Below are 20,795 nucleotides of genomic sequence, written 5' to 3'. Positions count from 1 at the left end.
GCGTCTGAGAGAGAGAACTCAACCGTAGACCTCTAGCCCCTATCAGTCCCAGCTCCGAGTCCCCACCTTTATCATCACTGGCTCCACCGGAACCCATGCAGATTGGACGCATCTCCCAGGCTGAGAGAGACCGCCACGCTGTCTATATTGCGGCAAACCGGGCCATTTCCGTTCCACGTGTCCCGGGCTCCAGGGTCTCTGTCCCGTACAGACCGGGGGAACTGTAACGGGAAACATAACCTCCTCCCATCCGTCCAACTCCCGTCTGCTCATTCCAGTCACCCTCTCCTGGGACAACCACAAGCTTCACCTTCAAGCCTTGGTAGACTCTGGAGCCGCAGGTAACTTCATGGATGGTGTCTGGGCGAAGGAGAATGGCGTTCCCTCTGAATCTCTAAGTGACCCCATGAGGGTTACTACATTGGATGGAAGCCCTTTGGGATCTGGACTTGTCACTCATGTCACTACCTCCTTGAGACTTTCAGTTTCACAACACCAGGAATTGATGAACTTTCATTTGATCTCCTGTTCCAGTTCCCTCTCGTCCTTGGATACCCCTGGCTTCACAGCCATAACCCTCACATCGACTGGTCTGTGGGCACTATCAAGCAGTGGGGTCCTACGTGCAGCTACTTGTATTTTCCAGAATTCCCCGAGTTCTCTCCCGAGTCTTTAGAATCCATCGACCTGACCCGAGTTCCCGAGTGTTACCATGACCTCAAACTGGTGTTTAGCAAACAGAGGGCCACCATGCTACCACCCCATAGATCTTACGATTGCCCCATCGACCTGTTTCCGGGCACTTGCCCCCAGGGGTCGGATCTTTTCCCTATCTCCACCCGAACGAGCTGCTATGGATACCTACATCAAGGACTCTCTGGAAGCAGGCCTCATGCGTCCATCCACCTCCCGGCGGGAGCAGGGTTTTTCTTTGTGGCCAAGAAAGACGGTGGGTTACGTCCTTGCATCGACTACCGGGGACTCAATGACATAACCGTCCAGTTACCCGCTACCCCTTATGGCCACAGCCTTCGAGCTGCTCCAGGAAGCAGTTGTTTTCACTAAGCTTGACCTGCGGAACGCATACCATCTTGTGCGGATCAGACCTGGTCGAGTGGAAGACCGCTTTCAACACGCCTACTGGTCACTATGAATACTTGGTGATGCCCTTCGGCCTGACCAACGCCCCAGCGGTGTTCCAAGCGCTCATAAACGATGTGCTTAGGGATATGCTTAACATATTTGTGTTCGTTTACTTGGATGACATCCTCATCTTTTCGAGCTCCCTTCAAGAACACACTAAGCATGTCAGACAAGTACTCAAACGCCTCCTGGACAGCCATCTGTACGTTAAGCCGGAAAAATGTGAATTCCATTCATCCCGAGTACAATTCCTGGGATTTGTAGTGGAACCCGGTCGAATCCAAATGGACCCTAGGAAGGTAGGGGCGGTAGCGGATTGGCCCACCCCCAAATCCGTTAAGGATGTTCAGCGTTTCCTGGGCTTCACAAACTTTTACAAGTTCATCAAGAACTTCAGTTTGGTGGCAGCTCCTCTCTCAGCTTTAACCAAAGGTGGCAATGCAAGGTTTTTTGGGGTTTTTCAAGGACTCAACAGCGCATCCTCTCTGCTCCCATCCTGATACTACCGACTACGGATGAACCATTTGTGGTGGAGGTAGACGCATCAGAGGTTGGTGTTGGAGCTGTCCTGTCTCAGAGGGGTGAAGACAAGAAGCTTCATCCGTGCGCTTTCTTCTCACACCGGCTTACCCCGACTGAGAGGAACTACGATGTGGGGGATCGTGAACTCCTAGCGGTTAAGATGGCATTGAAGGAATGGAGACACTGGCTCGAGGGGAGTATATCCAGCAGGCGAAGCGATTGAACTCTAGACAAGCTAGATGGTCTCTTTTCTTCAATCGATTCCAGTTTATCCTCACCTATCGACCCGGGTCGAAGAATCTCAAACCGGATGCCCTGTCCCGAGTCTACGCTCCTGCCATTCGAGATGACACGGACATGCCTGTCCTTCCTGCTGCTAAGATTGTGGCTCCGATCTCGTGGCAAGTTGAGGATACCGTGAGACGTGCTCAAGCTAGCGAACCGGACCCTAAAGGAGGCCCTGCCAATCGGTTGTTTGTCCCCAAGGCAGTGAGGACTCAGGTCCTTCTGTGGGGCCACTCCTCTCGCCTCACCTGTCATCCGGGCGTAGGTCGCACCTTGGAGTTCATCCAGCGTAAGTTCTGGTGGCCTACCATAAGAGAAAACGTTGCCACTTTCGTCAATGCCTGCCCCGTGTGCTGCCAGGGCAAATCTTCTCACCTCCGCCCTCAAGGACTCCTTCACCCTTTACCTGTTCCCCACAGACCCTGGTCCCATATCTCATTGGACTTTATTACTGGACTTCCTCCATCCCATGGCAATACTACTATCCTAGTCATTATCGACAGGTTTTCTAAGGCGGCCAGGTTCGTCCCTCTGACTAAGTTACCTTCTGCCAAGGAAACGGCTGAGTTGGTAATTAATCATGTGTTCCGAGTCTTCGGCATTCCTCAAGATGTGGTTTCTGACAGAGGTCCCCAGTTCGCCTCAAGGTTTTGGAAGGCCTTCTGCCAACTCATGGGGGCTTCTGCCAGTCTATCTTCAGGGTACCATCCGGAGTCCAACGGCCAAACAGAGAGGATGAATCAAGAGCTGGAAACCACCCTCCGATGTATGACTCGTGACAACCCGTCCACATGGTCATCCTTTATTGTTTGAATACGCGCACAACACCTTGCGCTCCTCCTCCACTGGTATGTCCCCGCACGAGTGTCAGTTTGGCTATGCTCCTCCATTGTTCCCGGACCAGGAGGCAGAAGTCAGAGTGCCTTCAGCCTTGAGATTCGTCAGACGCTTCGGCTTATGTGGAGGAAGACCCGTCTTAATCTGTTGCGTTCCTCACAGAGGTATCAACAACAAGCCAACAGACGTCGCCGTCCCGGGCCTACCCTGCGCCCCGGCCAGAGAGTCTGGCTCTCCACAAGAGACTTACCTCTACGGGTGGAGAGCTGTCCCAAAAATACATCGGTCCCTTCAAGGTTGCCAGGAGAGTTAACCCAGTTTCTTATCGCCTACACTTACCCAGATCCCTTAAGATTAATCCCACATTTCATGTGTCTTTGTTAAAACCTGTTGTTTTTTCTCCCCTTGTCCCGGCAGACAGACCTCCCCCTCCGCCTCGTGTCATTGGAGGCCAGCCGGCTTATACCGTCCACCGGATACTGGATTCCCGCCGGGTGCAGCGGTCCTGGCAGTATCTGGTGGACTGGGAAGGCTACGGTCCTGAGGAGCGCTCCTGGGTTCCTGCCAAAGACATCCTGGACCCTGACCTCATTCGTCAGTTCAGGGTCCTCCACCCTGAGAGAGCTGGTAGGAACGTCAGGAGCCGTTCCTAGGGGGGATTCTGTCAGGATTTGGCCAGGGTTGTTCCAGTTGTTTGTCAGTAGATGTCCCCATTGTGCTTTTTGTCCCTGTGTTTTCCCTTGACCCCATTATTGTTTGCACCTGTGTCTCGTTTCCCCTGATTGTATTTAAACCCTTTGTTTCCCTCAGTTCTGTGCTCTGTGTTTGTATGTTAGCACCCTGCCCTAGTGTTCTGTGTGCTCTTGTCGATTCCGGGTAACGTTCTTGTGGTATTCTGTTTTTTGTTTTTGTTTAGTTTTGGTGAGTTTCTTTTTAGGTCTTTTTGTGTTTTACCTTCCACCTTTTGGATTTGCCATTTTTGTTTTTTAGGATTTTTCTTTATTAAATACACCGTCTTAAGTACTGCTGTGTCTGCCTCATCTTCTGGGTTCTGCTGTCTATTCGTGGCTCAGTTGGTTAAGTGACTGTTTCTCACTCCGGAGACCCAGGTTCGAAACCGGGTCCTGACAGGAATCAATCCTCAAGGTGTTTTTTCACATATCTCTTCGTTGATATATCGTTCGTGGAAGCTTGCATTCTTCTCTAAATTCCATGGAAAAATACTTGCAGCTGACTTTTGCGCACCAATTTCGGCGCAGGACACCGGGCGGACACCTGTTAAATGTGGTCTCTTATGGTCAATCTTCCAATGATATGCCTACAAATACGTCACAATGCTGCAGACACCTTGGGGAAACGACAGAAAGGGCAGACTTACTCCTCTCGCATTCACAGCCATATAAGGAGACAATGGAAAACAGAGCCTCAAAAATCCTGCTCATTTCCTGGATGCCGTCTCATCTTGGTTTTGCCTGAAGCTCACGTTCTAGGGCACGCACAGAAAATATCTTTGTAGTTCTGGACACGTCAGAGTGTTTTCTTTCGAAAGCTATCAATTATATGCATAGTCAAGCATCTTTTTGTGACAAAATATCTTGTTTAAAACGGGAACGTTTTTCATCCAAAAATGAAATAGCGCCCCCATAGCATCAAGAGGTTAAACAGCTTGAAAAATTCCATAAAATTATGTCATGGCTTTAGAAGCTTCTGGTAGGCTAATTGACACCATTTGAGTCAGTTGGAGGTGTACCTGTGGATGTATTTCAAGGCCTACCTTCAAACTCAGTGCCTCTTTGCTTGACATCATGGGAAAATCAAAAGAAATCAGCCAAGACCTCAGGAAAAAAATGTAGACCTCCTCTAGTCTGGTTCATCCTTGGGAGCAATTTCCAAATGCCTGAAGGTACAACGTTCATCTGTACAGACAATAGTACGCCATGGGACTACGCAGCCATCAGACCGCGCAGGAAGGAGACACATTCTATCTCCTAGAGGTGAACGTACTTTGGTGTGAAAAGTGCAAATCAATCCCAGAACAGCAGCAAAGGACCTCGTGAAGATGCTGGAGGAAACAGGTACAAAAGTATCTATATCCACAGTAAAATGAGTCCTATATCGACATAACCTGAAAGGCCGCTCAGCAAGGAAGAAGCCACTGCCTCAAAACCGCCATAAACAACCCAGACTACGGTTTGCAACTGCACATGGGGACAAAGATTGTTCTTTTTGGATAAATGTGCTCTGGTATAATGAAACAAAAATAGAACTCTTTGGCCATAATGACCATCTTTATGTTTGGAGGAAAAAGGGGGAATCTTGCAAGCCGTAGAACACTATCCCAACCGTGATGCATGGGGGTTGCAGCATCATGTTGTGGGGGTACTTGGCTGCAGAAGGGACTGGTGCACTTCACAAAATAGATGGCATCATGAGGTAGGAAAATGATGTGGATATATTGAAGCAACATTTCAACACATCAGTCAGGAAGTTCAAGCTTGGCTTTTGGGCTTTCTTCCAAATGGGTCTTCCAAATGAACAATGACCCCAAGCATACTTCCAAAGTTGTGGCAAAATGGCTTAAGGACAACAAAGTCAAGGTATTGGAGTGGCCATCACAAAGCCCTGACCTAAATCCTATAAAACATTTGTGGGCAGAACTAAAAAAGTGTGTGAGAGGAGGCCTGCAAGGTGGCCTACAAACCTGACTCAGTTCCACCAGCTGTCAGGAGGAATTGGCCAAAATTCACCCAACTTATTGTGGGAAGCTTGTGGAAGGCTACCTGAACTGTTTGACCCAAGTTAAACAATTTAAAGGCAATGCTACCAAATACAAATTGAGTGTATATTAACTTCTGAACCACTGAGAATGTGATGAAATAAATAAAAGCTGAAATAAATCATTCTCTGTACTATAATTCTTACATTTCACATTCTTAAAATAAAGTGGTGATCCTAACTGACCTGAAACAGGGAATTCTTACTAGGATTAAATTGTGAAAAACGGAGTTTAAATGTATGTAAACTTCCGACTTCAGCTGTACCATCTGTCCAAGTACAGGGGCTACGTCCCAAATAACACCCTATTTTCAAAATAGCTCACTACTTTTGACCAGGCCCCTATGGGGAAAGAGGATACCTAGTCAGTTGTAAAACGAATTGCATTCTACCGAAATGTGGCTTCCGCATTTAACGCAACCCTTCTGAATCAAAGAGGTGCGGGGGACTGCCTTAATCAAAGTTCACACTAGGGGTTAACTGCCTTGCTTCAGGGTAGTGCATTATATAGGGAATACTGTGCCATTTGGGACAATGCTCTAGAGCTTTTTATCCTTTCGAGACATGATAATGATTGTGTATATGATGTCATGTCGCCTCTTGGGCCTCCGTGTACAGACTGGCCGGTTTCTGGTATTTTTAGATGTGGCTGTCTATTCGCCTGCCACAGTAGCTGGCAGTGATGTCCCCGACCCAGTAAGCCACATGCATCTGGCAGCCATTTTGGAGCTCCACTCTACCACAAGCATGTGGTATAGGCAAGGGAAGGGTGTGTCCAAAATGAGTCCTGGTTAAAAGGAGTGCACTATTTGGGGAATAGGGAGGCAGCCATACTTGGTCAAATCCAGACATCTTTGGTATTCAGTGAATGTCTAACCGACTGAAAAACAACCAACTAAATGAAATAAAATTAAGTGTTTTACAAGTCCTTTTCTGAAACGTCCATGTACCGAAGATTGTGATTTACAGCGGAAAATGGTCTTGACCATGGAAGATGGATAGACACATTGGCTTTGGTCAAAAGCAGAGCACCATATAGGGAATAAGGTGCCATTTGGGATACAACCATAATTGAAGTCATGAAGGGAGGAAAAATGAAGGCTTGAGGAAGTGAACTGGCTACAAGAGACTGTAACTTGGATATCAGGGAGGGCGCTGGCGGGGCCGATAGCGCAGGAGGAATATAATCAACACCTTATCTCCAACGCATTACCCTGGGAATCACACACACACACAGGGGCAGTGTGAGTGGCACATTAACGAACACAAGTCACAGACAAGCACACACGCACACACTATCAAATAGACACCTACTCTATCGCACAAATACACATACTACCCACACTCCACCCTCCCACACACTCCACAAAAGATAGGACCCGTTTCCTCCGGAGCAGTCCCCCCCCCCCTCCCTCTGTTGTCGGGTGGACATCGATCACGTTGATGATGTTTTAATGTCAGCTCCTGGGGGCAGATGATGCGAGCTGTGGCGGGCGGGCGTCGCTTCATAAACACCCTCCACATCATTAAGTAAACAAAAACCACCGCTGTCACAGTGATGGATGGCTAGCGTGCCTTTCGTCTGATGGTGATGGTCTACTCTACCCCCAGGAGCGCTGTGGGAGTGTGGGACGCCCAGGGGGCAAGAGAACCCCTTGAGCCACGCAGATGCCCAGGCATAACCATAATTGTGTGTGGTGGGTGTGTAGAGCCTAGTCTTTTTGAGCATGATGTTCCCTTCAGATGAGGGGTGGACGGGGCAACTCAGGGCCACGGTAAGGGCAGGCTTTTGTTCAGGCCTAGCACTAACAACTCAAACAGTGACTCGATCGTGTGCCCATTCAATTTAGACCCCAATAAGTTTGAATAGAAATGTTATTTGAGCTGAGCTGGAGCAAAAGCCGACTCTAAGGCCCTCCAGGACCGGAGATACCCGCCCATCCCCTACTGGAGTCTAGACTATCCCTGCTAGCAATAGTCGGACCATTATTTATCATCTAGTATATCAAAGCCTCATAGGAGGGAGCTAATGCTGTACTACAGAGAAGTGACCTGTGTTGTGTTTAGATCAGTGACTGATCTACCACTGACCAGAGATCAGTCTTGTTTGGGCCTGACAGCCCAGCAGCACCAACACAAAAGGGGTAATGGATGAGCTGGTGTGCTTCTCCTGATGTGTGTGTGCTTACTGTGGGGGGTTGCTTACATACTGTAGCACAGTAGGTAGCCTACCGCAGAATAATGTTGTGGACTGGAGGAGAGAGAGGGGAGGAGGCTGAGAGGGAGGGGGTAGAATGATGGGAAGCAGAGAGGGGGGAGAGAGATTAAAAGAAAGGCTGCTTTGTGGAGAAACTGGTGAAGAACAGGAAGGTGTAGCGAGAGGGAGAACAGGGAGGTTTATCACCAGAGAGTAGAAGTGAGAAAAGGGAGGTTTATTAACAGAGAGTAGAAGTGAGAAAAGGGAGGTTTGAAGAGTTGAAGAGTGGAAATAGTTTATATGTCAAGATCTATTAACGGGGACCCAACTCTGTTTAAGAAAATATCCATATCTACTCTCCTACCGTTGATCACACATTCTCTACCGATGCTCTCATATGGGCAGCAAGTACGAGACAGCACAGAGAAGCTGGGGAAATGTTATAGCGTTATTTTGACATGCATAGGAATTTTAATGTGAAACGGGAGTTAGGATTTTGGGTGTCAGTGGGATTTGGGCTGGATAGGAAAATAGCCAAGGCTCTATATAAGCCTACTATGTTTGTGCAGCAATTAACCAAATATACAGACAGACTCCGCTCACAAAATCACATTGATTGAGTGGCTAAGTGAATATTTTATAATAAAAATGTAATTATTTATGACAATATACACACTTTTTTGGACAATACCATACTTCGACAGCCTAGTTTTTTTGTGATGGGTCGTTCATGAACCGAATCTGAACTGTTAATTTGGCTTCCTGATTTGCATACTGTTACTACTGCTTTTTGAGCTCATACCAAGGATCATTTTGATATTTGAATTTTAGCACCCCTTCAGATATAAAAAAATATATATATTTGATGAAACATTGAATTTGGCCTTACTGCTATTAGCCCATAGAAATGCATTGAATACCAGATTCATACATGGATAAACATAGTCAAAAGAAAATCTAAAGAACGTTTGTTTTGAAGTGTCTGTCCTATATCTGAGAGGTTTATGAGAAGATCAGGAAGCTGTCAGAACAGCCTAAATTCGTGGGGGCATGGACTCTACGAGGTGTCAACCGTTCCACACGGATGCTGGCCCATGTTGACTACAATGCTTCCCATAGTTGTGTCAAGTTGGTTGGATGTCCTTTGGGTGGTGGACCGCTTGATACACATGGGAAACTGTTGAGCGTGACAAAACCAGCAGCGTTGCAGTTCTTCACACAAAACGGTGCGCCTGGCAACTACTACCATGCCCTATTCAAAGGCACTTCAATATTTTGTCTTGCCCATTGGCCCTCTGAATGGCACACATACACAATCCATGTCTCAGTTGTCTCAAGGCTTAAAAATCCTTATTTAACCAGTCTCCTCCCCTTCATCTACACTGATTTTAAGTGGATTTAACAAATGATCTCAAAAAGGGATCATAGCTTTCACCTGGATTCACCTAGTCAGTCTGTCATGGAAAGAGCAGGTAGTCTTCATCGTGGTCTTTTTAACTGATACCGGGCTACCTTCAGGCGAGTCTTTTTGAGGCTGGTGGGCGTCCTAGTTGCAAAACGGCAAACTCTGCCCATCTGGCTCTCTAGGCAGGCTGAGGCAAATGCTACAATTATTTCAACCCAGGTCTGTTCTCTCCCTTCTCTCGTTCTCTCCCTTCTAAGCTCTTCTCATGTCAGCGTGTCTATTGGACACATTGGTATAACTGACTGCCCAATATAACTGATCATAGTCTCCCTCCCTTTCCTAACTATGCCAGTCGGTCAGTTATTCCTGGAGTATGAAACAAAGACTAACTTCTAACAGACCCATATAATTACATAAGCTGCAGTATAATTGAGAAGTTCAGCCCAGCCCAAATCAAAGGTGGTGACTAACACTAGCCTTTAATCACAGTAGCTATAGGCTGTAACTGAAGCCGGCCGTGGCAGTGGCCCTCGCTCCAGCCCTGTAAGGTGTGTGTGCGTGGACTGTGGGTAAGTTGTTATGGGGCAGGGTGGGTCGGGAGGCTTTGGCTTGGCCCCCTGAAGAGCACTGAACTCATAACTGCCTTTGGTCTGCACATATTTGAGGTTCGGTGCCCTTGGATGGTGTGTGCCTGTGTGTTTGTATCTGGTGGGGTTCTAAAAAGAAAAAAACGTATCACCACACAAACACACCTAGGTCATCCTAGTGCGCATTTGTGCGAGTTTGTGTGTGTACGTATGCGCGTGTGTGTGTGTGTGCACGTGTGTTTATCTAAGGCTTAGCTGAGATTGGACTGAACGAGAATGACACAAAGGAAGGAGACAGAGAGCTAGAGAGGTGAGAGAGAGAAAGAGATGCTTGTTTTCCGTAATGACAGAGGTAAACTATATATATTTTTTAAAATGTGGACATCCCTTCAAATTAGTGGATTCGGCTATTTCAGCCACACCCGTTGGTGACAGCTGTATCACATTGAGCACACAGCCATGCAATCTGCATAGACGAACATTGGCAGTAGAATGGCCATACTGAAAAGCTCATTGTCTTTCAATGTGGCACTGTCATCAGATGCCACCTTTCAAATAAGTCAGTTTGTCACATTTCTGCCCTGCTAGAGCTGCCACGGTCAAATGTAAGTGCTGTTATTGTAAGGTGGAAATGTCTAGGAGCAACAACGGCTCAGCCGCAAAGTGGTAGGCACACAAGCTCACAGAACGGGACCACAGAGTGCTGAAGTGCTCTGCACGTAAAAATCGTCTGTCCTCGGTTGCAACACTCACTACCGAGTGCCCATCCAAACTGCCTCTGGAAGCAACGTCAGCACAAGAACTGTTTGTCGGGAACTTTATGAAATGGGTTTCCATGGCCGAGCAGTCTCATACAAGCATAAGATCACCATGTACAATGCCAAGCGTCGGCTGGAATAGTGTTAAACTCGATGCCATTGGACTCTGGAGCAGTGGAGCGTGTTCTCTAGCGTGATGGATCACGCTTCACCTTCTGGGAGTCTTGGCCGATGCCAGGGAAACACTATCTGCCCCAAGGCATAGTGCCAACTGTGAAGTTTAGTGGAGGAGAAATAATGGTCGGGGTTGTTTTTCATGGTTCGGGCTAGGCCCCTTCAAGTGAAGGGATATCTTAACACTACAGCATAGAATCATCTAGAATGTCATTCTGTCTTTCCAACTTTGTGGCAACAGTTTGGTAAGGCTTTTTCCTGTTTCAGCGTGACAATGGTCCCGTGCACAAAGCAAGATCCATACAGAAATGGTTTGTCGAGATCGGGGTGGAAGAACTTGGCTGGCCTGCACAGAGCCCTGACCCCAATCCCATCAAACACCTTTGGGATGAATAGGAACTCCGACTGCGAGCCAGGCCTAATCTCCCGACATCAGTGCCCGACCTCACTAATGCTCTTGTGACTGAATGGAAGCAAGTCCCTTCAGCAATGTTTCAACATCTAGTGGAAAGCCTTCCCAGAAGAGGATGTTTTAGCAGGAAAGAGGGGACCAACTCCATATTAATGCCCATGATTTTGGAATGAGATGTTCGACGAGCAGGTGTTCCCATACTTTGGTCATGTAGTGTATGTTAATTGAACTGGAGACCAATGGGTCTGGCCAAAGAGAGACTGGGATCTTGCACCCCGGATGAGCAGCATTAGAGATTGAAGTTAGACCTATGCACAGTGTTCTACCATTACATCCCTAACCAGTTGTTTCACAGATGGTATAGTAGTCGGACATGTGTTTTGTCCTGTCCCATATAAATGTTGTTTTCCTCATTTTTTTGTATATTTTTCGTGTATATTTTAATCTCACTTTCCATCTATGGACTGAATATACTCCCCTTCAACTCGCCTCACCCAATGTGGTACGCATCTGCTATTTTTATACTTTACCGGAACCCCATCAGAAGTTAGCAAGCTAACAAGCTAGTAGTCAGTAAGCCACTGCTAGCGGTCTTCACCGTTAACTCGGACACCAGACAGCCTCAACTCGATCAATACCTGCCAGTCCACACAGCGCGATATCAACACAGAGCATATCGGACTGCTTTTTCTCTACCACATCTCCGGATTCCTACTGCAAGCTCTGAACCTTTACACCGGGTCATCGCAGCCAACTAGCTGCAAACCGAGTGGCTAACGTCTCTGTCCCAAAGCAAGCACCAGTTAGTCTTGAGCTAGCCTCGAGCTAGGCCCATCTCCCGGCCAGCCGAAGAGGTCCACCAGCTAATTCTTGGGCTACAATACCTCTTTTGCCAATTGGCCTGGAACTTTTACTGCCGATATGGAGCCCCGCCGATCCATCACGACTGGTCTGCCGACGTAATCGCCCAAGGTGGTTTCAGCAGGCTCTTCCGTTGCGACGTCACCGAAGGCCTTTCTGCTAGCCCTGGCCCGCTAGCTGTCTGAATCGCCGTGTCTCCAGCTCGCCTAGCATAGTAGTGACTCCTGAATCGGCTTCATGACTCACCTATTTCTGTTCATTGGACCCTAATGATCACGCGGATACACATGCCTCTCCCTAATGTCAATATGTCTTGTCTATTGCTGTTTTGGTTAGTGATTGTCTTATTTCACTGTAGAGCCCCCAGCCCTGCCCAATATGCCTTAGATAGTCCTTTTGTCACACCCGCCACACATGCAGTGACCTCATCTGGCTTAACTGGTGCCTCGAGTCAAAACCTCTCATCGTCACTCAATGCCTAGGTTTACCTCCACTGTACTCACATCCTACCATCCTGTACATTATGCCTTGAATCTATTCTGCCACGCCCAGAAATCTGCTCCTTTTACTCTCTGTTTCAACGCACTAGACGACCAGTTCTTATAGCCTGTAGCCATACCCTTTTCCTACTCCTCCTCTCTTTCTCTGGTGATGTAGAGGTTAACGCAGGCCCTGCAGCCCCCAGCACCACTCCCATTCCCCAGGCGCTCTCATTTGTTGACTTGTGTAACCGTAAAAACCTTGGTTTCATGCATGTTAACATCAGAAGCCTCCTCCCTAAGTTTGTTTTATTCACTGCTTTAGCACACTCCGCCAACCCTGATGTCCTAGCTGTGTCTGAATCCTGGCTTAGGAAGGCCACCAAAAATCTTGAAATTTCCATCCCCAACTACAACATTTTACGAACAAAATATAACTGCCATAGGGAGCGGAGTTGCAATCTACTGCAGACATACAGTGCCTTGCGAAACTATTCGGCCCCCTTGAACTTTGCGACCTTTTGCCACATTTCAGGCTTCAAACATAAAGATATAAAACTGTCTTTTTTTGTGAAGAATCAACAACAAGTGGGACACAATCATGAAGTGGAACGACATTTATTGCATATTTCAAACTTTTTTAACAAATCAAAAACTGAAAAATTGGGCGTGCAAAATTATTCAGCCCCCTTAAGTTAATACTGAAATGTGAATACTGAAATGTGGCAAAAGGTCGCAAAGTTCGGGGGCCGAATATCTCTATCAGCAAGGCACTGTTAACTGGAATTCTGTCATATAATTCAGTAGATGTCAACCGATTATGATTTTTCAACGCCGATACCAATTATAGGAGGACCAGAAACCCGATACTGATTAATGAATTTTTATTTGTTTATTTGTAATGACAATTACAACAATACTGAATGAACACTTATTTTAACTTAATATAATACATCAATAAAATCAATTTAGCCTCAAGTAAATAATGAAACATGTTCAATTTGGTTTAAATAATGCAAAAACAAAGTGTTGGATGATTGAAAGTAAAATCATTATGTGCTATTTAAGTCATTTCAGTTCCTTGCTCAGAACATGAGTACATATGAAAGCTGGTGGTTCCTTTTAACAGTGGAGCCTTCAATATTCCCAGGTAAAGTTTTAGGTTGTAGTTATTATAGGAATTATAGGACGATTTCCCTTATACCATTTGTATTTCATTAACCTTTGACTATTGGATGTTCTTATAGGCACTTTACTATTGTCCAGTGTAACAGTATAGCTTTGTTCCTCCATCCCTGGGCTCAAACCAGCAACACTATGACAACAGCTACCGGGAACTGTACTTCCCATGCTGAGCAAGGGGAACCACTACTAGAAGGTCAGAGCGAGTGCGTTTGAAACACTATTAGGGCCTGATCACTAGCCTAGCCATTTCACTGCGGTTACACCAGCCTCATCTCGGGAGTTGATGGTCTTGAAGTCATAAACAGCGCAACTGGAAGCACAGTGGAGAGCTGCGGAAAACGCGAAAGTGCTGTTTGAATGAATGTTTATGCCCCTGCTTCTGCCTACCACCCCCAGTCAGATACTTAGATACTTCTATGCTTGTATGCCCAGTCAGATTATATGCAATGCAGGACACGGGAGATAATATCTGGATTAACCTCATCTCTCCCAAGTGGTCATTCTCTCTTTCTCCCCCTACCCATCTGTCTACCGCCTCCTTTGAATTCCATGCTGTCACAGTTACCAGCCCTTTCAAGCTTAACGCCTTATCATTTATCGCGCTCCAGGTTCCTCGGAGAGTTCATCAATGAGCTTGATGCCTTGATAAGCTCCTTTCCTGGGACGGCTCACCTCTCACAGTCCTGGGGAAGAGCAGCTCCGTCTTGCCTCCTTCACCTGTTCACTCTTCCTCTCTGCCTCCTTCTTTCCACACTGATATGTTGACCTCACATCTCACCTTCCCCCTACATCACAAGGCAGGCAAACGCTCGACCTCATCTTTACTAGATGCTGTTCTTCCATAACAATGATTGCAACTCCCCTCCAAGCCTCCGACCACTACCTTGTATCCTTTTCCCTAGCGCTCTCATCCAACACTTCCCACACTGAGCCCTACACGGATGGTATCGCGCCGTCCCAACCTCGCTCTTCCATCCTATCATCTCTTCCCTCTGCTCATACCTTCTCCAACCTATCTCCTGATTCTGCCTCCTCAACCCTCCTCTCTTCCCTTTCTGCATCCTTTGACTCTCTATGTCCCCTATCCTCCAGGCCGGCTCGGTCCTCCCTTTAGCAGTGGCTCGGACTCATTGCGAGCTCACAGCTGTGCTCCGGGCATACGGAAACGGAGGAAAACTTGCCTCCCTGCGGACCTGGCATCCTCAGTTGAATGACTAGTCTTGAAACCTGACTGATTTGGATCAAGAAGGTCATTCTGAGAGAGATCTGCCTGGGAGAGCTGGCCTGAATCCTCCTTCAAGAGTTTCCTCCCTCTCTGCAGAAGGGATACTGGTCAACCAGTTGTTGAAATCGGAGGGATCATCCGATCCTTTTTGCAGAAGGGGTGCACCTCTCGCTCTCCTGAACTGCTCTACCCTGTGCTCTGACCTCTTTCTCCAGCTCTCTCCAGATGAGTTGATGATGCGAGGTGAAAAGAAGGTCTTGACGGAGATGGTCCTCTCTTCTCCAGACCAGGGGAGACCTTCTCGGGCACCTCACCTGCTCATCAACTCGTCCCTGACGAGATTTCCCATCTTCAGAGAGAGGGGAGAAAGAGGTCTGAAACAACCTAGGGCAGTGTGAGCAGAACCAGCCTGTCGATTTCTAGCAAACAGACCATATCCGGAGACCTTCTTTTCTCTCCAAAACTCATCTGCTGACCGAGGGGGGGAGTCCCTTCCGGATTCAGGAGGCACCCCTTCATGAGAAGGTCCAAAACTCTTCCTAGGGTTGGCCAGCTCTCCCGCTATCTCTCTCAGAATGACCTTCTTGGAATTCAGTCAGGTTTCAAGACTAGGCTCTTCTCAGTATCACGGAGGCGCTCCGCACTGCTAAAGCTAACTCTCTCTCCTCTGCTCTCATCCTTCTAGACCTATCGGCTGCCTTCGATACTGTGAACCATCAGATCCTCCTCTCCAGCCCCTCTCCGAGTTGGGCAGGACCGAGCGCGGCCCACGGATTGCGTCCTACCTGACCGGTCGCTCCTACCAGGTGGCGTGGCGAGAATCTGTCTCCTCGCCACACGACTCACCACTGGTGTCCCCCAGGGCTCTGTTCTAGGCCCTCTCCTATTCTCGCTATACACCAAGTCACTTGGATGGAAAGGACATGGTCTCTCCTATCATTGTATGGAGAGACACACAATTAATCTTCTCCTTTCCCGATACCATGACCAGGTAGGGGCATGTGGGAAGTGTTGGATGAGAGCGAGAGGGAAAAGGATACTAGTGGTCGGAGACTTGGAGGGGAGTTGGCAGACGACACACAATTAATCTTCTCCTTTCCCCCTTCTGATGACCAGGTGGCGAATCGCATCTCTGCATGTCTGGCAGACATATCAGTGTGGATGACGGATCACCACCTCAAGCTGTGGAAGGACTGCTTCCTAGTCCATGATCTTGCCATCACGGTTGACAACTCCATTGTGTCCTAGGGGGGAAGCGCTAAGAACCTTGGCGTGATCCTGGACAACACCCTGTCGTTCTCAACTAACATCAAGGCGGTGGCCCGTTCCTGTAGGTTCATGCTCTACAACATCCGCAGAGTACGACCCTGCCTCACACAGGAAGCGGCGCAGGTCCTGATCCAGGCACTTGTCATCTCCCGTCTGGATTACTGATAAGGATGCTGTTGGCTGGGCTCCCTGCCTGTGCCATTAAACCCCTACAACTCATCCAGAACGCCGCAGCCCGTCTGGTGTTCAATGACCACTTGGGAGAGATCAGGATCCCTGCTCTCCACGCTGACCAGAAGCTCTCGCATGTACAAGACCATGGTGCTGACGAAGAGGAGCTGTAGGAGTAGCCATCTGTGGTGATCCATGTTTCCGTCAGTGCCAGGAAGTCGCATCCGCTACAAGACCATGGTGCTTGCCTACGGAGCTGTGAGGGGAACGGCACCGCAGTACCTCCAGGCTCTGATCAGGCCTTACACCCAAACAAGGGCACTGCATTCATCCACCTCTGGCCTGCTCGCCTCCCTACCACTGAGGAAGTACAGTTCCCGCTCAGCCCAGTCAAAACTGTTCGCTGCTCTGGACCCCCCAATGGTGGAACAAACTCCCTCACGTTTGTATGGTCGCCAGGACAGCGGAGTCAATCACCACCTTCCGGAGACACCTGAAACCCCACCTCTTCAAGGAATACCTAGGATAGGACAAGTAATCCTTCTCACACCCCTCGAATGTTCTTAAATGATTTAGATGCACTATTGTAAAGTGGCTGTTCCACTGGATGTCAAAAGGTGAATTCAAATTGTAAGTACGCTCTGGATAGGCTAGCTGGTAAATGACTTAAATGTAATGTAAATGTAAATATCATCAACCATGTGTAGTTAACAGTGATTATGATTGATTGTTTTTTTATAAGATAAGTTTAATGCTAGCTCGCAACTTACCTTGGCTTACTGCATTCGCGTAACAGGCAGTCTCCTTTTGGAGTGCAACGAGAGAGAGGCAGGTCGTTATTGCGATGGACCAGTTAACTTTAAAGTTGCAAGATTGGACCCCCGAGCTGACAAGGTGAAAATCTGTTGTTCTGCCCCTGAACAAGGCAGTTAACGTGTTCTTAACTGACTTGCCTAGTTAAATAAAGGTATACAAAAAAACAATCAATAAATCAATAAAAAAAATCTGCAAATCGGTGCCCAAAAATACAGATTTCCGATTGTTATGAAAACTTGAAATCGGCCCTAATTAATCGGGCATTCCGATTAATCGGTCGATCTCTACTCTAGACGGTTCTGACTTAGAATATGTGGACAACTACAAATTCCCAGGTGTCTGGTTATTCTGTAAACTCTCCTTCCAGACTCACATTAAGCATCTCAATCCAAAATTAAATCTAGAATCGACTTCTTATATTGCAACAAAGCCTCCTTCACTCATGCTGCCAAGCATACCCTCGTAAAACTGATTATCCTACCGAATCCTTGACTTCGGCAATGTCATTTACAAAATATCCTCCAACTGTCTACTCAGCAAACTGGATGTAGTCTATCACAGTGCCATCTGTTTTGTCACCAAAGCCCTATATACTACCCACCACACCCAATCACTGAAGCTGGAGGCTTATGTCTCCCTCTCTAACTTTAAGCATCAGCTGTCAGAACAGCTTACCCATCACTGTACCTGTACACAGCCAATCTGTAAATAGCACACCCAACTACCTCATCCCCATATTGTTATTTATCTTCTTGCTCTTTTGCACCCCAGTATCTCTGCTTTGCACATCATCATCTGCACATCTATCACTCCAGTGTTAATGCTAAATTGTAATTATATCACCTCTATGGGGTATTTATTGCCTTACCTCCCTAATCTTCTACATTTGCACACACTGTACATGGATTTTTCTATTGTGTTATTGACTGTACATTTGTTTGTTTAACTCTGTTGTTTTTGTCACACTGCTTTGCTTTATCTTGGCCAGGTCACAGTTGTAAATGAGAACTTGTTCTCAACTGGCCTACCTGGTTAAATAAAGGTGAAATTAAAATAACCAGAAGAGGGTATAATGACAAATTGACCTTAGATCAGCATCTAGAGACTCGAGTCATCTTCAACCCTCAATATGTCATCAGCTTCTTTATTCTGTTTTGTTTCAAAGTTTCCTTGGTGGCTTAGCTAGCTTACCTCCCGTTGTCTTTGGAATGGCTTTTGATATGGCCTTTTTTCTCCTGTCCGCTCTGATGTTCCTTTGATGAATGTGTTTGCAAACACCTTACATGTAATGTGCAATACACACACACATTTTTAAGGTGTCGCATCCGTTCTCTCCAGAGTTTTCCTCCACGCTTTTCAAAGTCACAATGAGTCATTCCGAACACGGAACCCCTCTCCTCTCCATCCTCGTTCCCCCGCGCCGCCTCCTCATCCCCTGACCCCTGACACAAAGCGCTTCACTTCTTCTCATTGTTTTATGACGGTTCATTCTGAATTCCGTGAGCACAGTCCAGACTAGGTTATCTCTCCGACGAAGGCTACCGGGACTGATTTGGGCCTCTTTATCACCGAGGCTCGAAAGCTTGTCTTTGACCAACAGGAGAGTGTGTGTGATCTGTTTGTGTTCGATTGCAGTTTAAACTGCAATCCCGATTCCCCACACTCTCGCCTTCGCTTGGGTTGGGACACATCACCTCATCACCTTTCCCTCAGTTTTTATTTTATTTTTAGTGTGTGTGTGTGTGTTGAGGTCATAATTTCCCATCTTTGATGTTTGCAGGCTCCCTGGGTGTGCATGCTGCCATGACTTGACAGAATACTGTAACGCTCATAGTACTGGAAGCACTCTGTGTGTCTAGACTATGGGGGACATTTTCCTCTCACAAACACACGCGCTGTGAGCAAACATTTTAAATAGATGGGAGATCCGATACTGCAGCTCACCTGGAGCCAGGCAAGGGGAAATACCCCAATTCCTCATCACCTCCACCAAAATCATTGGTCAGACCGTTTGTGGATTTTCCTCACACCCCTACAAACTCAAAGTTGTAACCCTGAACATGTGGAGAACACCACTCAAACCCACAGTTGTGCCAATACTTCGTCCTGGAGATCTCCCTCTTGCAGGCTTTTGCTCCAACCCTAATCTAGCACACCTGATTCTCCTAATCAGTTGCTCACCGGAACCTTGACGACCGGTATCCAAACCAGTGTGTTACAACAGGATTGAACTAAAACCATGCACCTACACAGCTCTCCAGGGGGGCTTCTTTGGCAAACCCTGTCGTTGAAAAGTTACATGTCAATCAGAGGCCAATTGGACAGCGCACATCCCAAGGGCTACAAACAAGTTTATATGTAAATGACTGAACCTCACCCTACCCCTTTTACCCACCATCCCACCCCAATTTCCCAAAACAAGTTAATACACTACAGGCAGATTGTACCATGTACTTGCACTGATCAAGCTAGCTCTCCACTCGGTTTGGAAGTAACCTTACATGGCTGTAAGGGGAGGCATGACTAGGCCCCAAATGAGCCAGTCTTACCATCTGCTGCTAACGAGCTCTGGGAGTATTTAGGGGACATTGGGGGGGGGGCACAGGGCTGCATGACTGTAGCAGTGAAGCGTCAAACAGACCAATACCAGACATAAGGGAGAGATCCGCAGAGTGAGATTTAGAGACTGACTGAGTACAGTTTGTTTGTTTTACGAAACACCAAGAGCACCATGAGCACAGTTTGAGTTAGTAGCGAGACACAGTTTGAGTTTTGTGAGACACAGTTTGAACAAAGTAACACAGTTTGAGACTTCAGTCCCCCTGAAAGCCCCCACCCTCCTGCCACGGCTAAAACTGTTCCCTCAGTGCCAGTTTGTTTCCCGAGCGGAAATCAATGGAATCTCATTACGGAAAATTATGAGGAAGTGCAGATATTGGATGGATCTCGCCTGCCGCTGCTTCATGCCAGCCGACTGCAGGCGGACACGTCCGCTGCCAGCGCGGGGGGGCGAGGAGTGCCAGGCTGCGATTCCTAACTGAGAGATGTGGCTAATTAGCATCAGAGATGGATGGATGGCAGAGAGAACACAAGCAATTACTCTGTTCAAAAAGAGAGGGTGCGAGAAAGAGAGGGGCTCAGAATATTATTTTTTTTCCTCTCGTACCTCTGTTTTACCATGAAAGCATTCCTCGTATTTTATGTCAAGACATTCAGGCCCTCGCTTGAGGCTTATTGTACGCACATGACTGTAAATTGCTTAGGGGAGTGAAGTGCTCCAGGAAACTCATTTCCTGTATATGCACAGTATTTTTGATGAATGCGACAGCTGGCTTTAACTACTTGATTGGTGTGTTTTTGCGGCACACTTTAGTGGCACTCCAGACGCTTAGTTTTCTGGGGAAAACGAGCGAGAGAGGGTGATTTTCGAGCTTGAAAATCAACTCGTCCTTTACTCAAAAGCCCGTGTTCTTACTGTGTGGTTCGGCTGTGACGTTTGTCTTTTACTGTGAGGGAAAGTAGTCCGTCAGTCTTGTATGGCAGTCTGTAGTTTTAATTTCATACGACGTAAAGGTCGTCCATGGTGGGAAGAGTGGGCTGCCACATGGCGCACTTAACTTTCTCAGTGCAGGAGGGAAACCCCAAACTCTCACAATGCCCCATGGGCTGCATGTGGCCTGGCCTCAGGTGCTTA

The sequence above is a fragment of the Oncorhynchus masou genome, chromosome 7 (genome assembly GCF_036934945.1).
Source record: "Oncorhynchus masou masou isolate Uvic2021 chromosome 7, UVic_Omas_1.1, whole genome shotgun sequence".
Lineage (NCBI taxonomy): Eukaryota > Metazoa > Chordata > Actinopteri > Salmoniformes > Salmonidae > Oncorhynchus > Oncorhynchus masou.
This window is presented reverse-complemented; position numbering follows the sequence as displayed.